Source organism: Silene latifolia, chromosome 4, assembly GCF_048544455.1.
Source record: "Silene latifolia isolate original U9 population chromosome 4, ASM4854445v1, whole genome shotgun sequence".
NCBI lineage: Eukaryota > Viridiplantae > Streptophyta > Magnoliopsida > Caryophyllales > Caryophyllaceae > Silene > Silene latifolia.
In genome coordinates, this window is record NC_133529.1 from 90,814,512 (window position 1) to 90,816,843 (window position 2,332).

Below are 2,332 nucleotides of genomic sequence, written 5' to 3' on the forward strand. Positions count from 1 at the left end.
AAAAGTAGTGGAATCATGCCTTAGTCGTCCCACTTTGCATGCATTTTAAGGAGACGGAGATTTGGAGTAGAAGCCATACCTCGGGAAGCGTGAAGGAAGGTCTTTGGAAGCTGACCAAACGAGTTTGGTGCTGATCTATGTGGAAGACACTCGATCGAGAGCGTTTGGTGGCCGATCGAGTGATTTGGCTGCTGCAGTTGGTCGATCGAGTAGATGCTATGCTCGATCGAAAATGGCTTTTTGGGAAGTATTCGATCGAGAGCCTTAAGTGCTCGATCGAACGGTTTGGCTGGAAGAATACTCGATCGAGGGGAATAAAAAGCCTCGATCGAGTGATTTGCTATGTTACACGGGTTAGCTAATCTGTGTTAGGTTTATTTCGTTAATAAAAATGCTTCCCTATATAAGGAAATCGTCATTAGGTCATAATAATATCTACAGACTCTTAATTACTCTTAATTTCTGGAACTTTGCTCTTAATCACTGCTACTTGTTCTTTACGCCGGATTTGCTTTATTGTAACCTTTCTCTTCCTTTAATCTTAATCCTTCTTATTCTTAATCACTGTTCTCTTATTTATTGTTCTTGTTTAATTGTTTGTGTTGCATCTTTATTGTCTTTATATTATGTCTACTCTTAGTATATTCATGATTATTGTTATTGTTATTGATTTAAAAAGCATGAGTAGCTAATCTCCCTATGTTAGGATTAGGGGAGCCATGGTAGTAAAGTGACGATGTTGTGAATAGGATAGATGATCTATTTGTGAGAATCTGTGACCATAACAATATAACTGTAACATGTTTAGTTTAGTGCACGCTTCTAAATAACTTGAATCTGGTTAATTTCGTTCCTGGATCGGAAGATTGGAATGAATAGACCTGCTATGAACAGTAGACTACCCTAATGAGGACGGAAGTTAAGTTAGTGGAAATCTAGGGTGGATAGTGGACCGGAAGGACCTTTCCGTTGCCCTTCTCACGAGTAGATTGTCTAGATTATTTATGACTGAGTCGATGAACTGCCATGGTGAACCGAAATCCTGACATACCTCTTTTATCTGATTACATATCTCGAATTTTCTTGCTTTATCGCGCTTGTCTCTATTTCTCTTGCCTTTAATCTTTAGTAGTTTAGAAAACAAAACTTAAAACCCCCAATTGTGAATAAATAGACGGACTTACAGATAGATACCTTGCCTCCCTGCGGAGATTGACCCTACTTATCGCTAGCTTCTGTTAGTTAAATTTAGGTATTTATTTTTGGTACATAACGACCGTATCAAATTTTGGCGCCGTTGTCGGGGAGGCAATAGCCTATTTGTCTATTCTTTGTTTCGTTTATCTCTCTTGGTCTCAGGGAATTTTTATTCCTAGAGACAGTTCTCACTTATTTTCTCCAGTGCTGTTTATGCCCAGGTCTAACAAGTCAGAGTTAGTTCCAGCTGATCCTGAGCCAAAAATCACCTTTCGCATTAGAGAAATACTGCAGAGGAAAATTCAAAAGGAAGCCTTGAGTACTTTTGAACCCGAGCTACAACATTTTTTGTTTGCAGAAGACCCATCTTGTGAAGAAGACAATTCTATTTCTGCCGTAAATCCAGTGAAAATGCCTAATATCGCGAGTCACTCAGAGCCCACAACTGCCTCAATCCCTAAAGGTTTCAAACTTGCGACCGAGGATGGCAACACTTTTAACATTCGGCCGCCCTACATTAACCTGGTCGAATGAAACCTATTCCGAGGCGTGGCGGGTGAAGATCCGCGTAAACATATGGAGGTTTTCACTGATTATTGCTCTACCATTCCCGCCACTAAGGGAGTGACCCAGGACAAGTTTAAGGAGGTTCTATTTCCTTTCTCTTTGACAGATGGAGCCCGTGAATGTCTCACTGATCTTGACAGAACCACAGCCGGTATTACTGATTGGGAGAGTTTGGCCCTTGCTTTCTATAAAAGGTATTTTCCTCCACAACGAACCAATCAGCTGAGAGGAAAAATTACAAGTTTTAAGCAGACACTGGATGAAAACTTGTATGAAGCTTGGTGCCGTTTCAAGAAGTTGGTGAGGTCTCTTCCTCATCATGGTTTTGATCAGTGGTTCTTATGCAACCAGTTCTATAATGGGCTGTATGATGACCACCGTGCTATCTTGTACGCCTCATCTAATGTGAGATTTCAGAAGAACAATGATGATGACAAGGGATGGGGTATTATAGAAGAAATGGCTACCCATTGTGCTGAGTATGGGAACCCGAGAGGAGGTATTCAGACAGTTAATTCTGTCGACAACAGTGCCGTTATGGTTCAACTAGAAGCCATGAATGCCCGTT

The 2,332-nt window shown here is 40.8% G+C and overlaps 1 non-coding gene across 1 annotated transcript; it reads right to left on the reverse strand.

The window, feature by feature from the left end:
• Positions 1–1,984: 1,984 nt before the first annotated feature.
• LOC141653996 (small nucleolar RNA R71) lies at positions 1,985–2,090 on the reverse strand. Its single transcript, XR_012547579.1, has one exon. It is a non-coding gene; the product is annotated as a small nucleolar RNA R71 (small nucleolar RNA).
• Between the last annotated feature and the right edge of the window lie 242 nt (positions 2,091–2,332).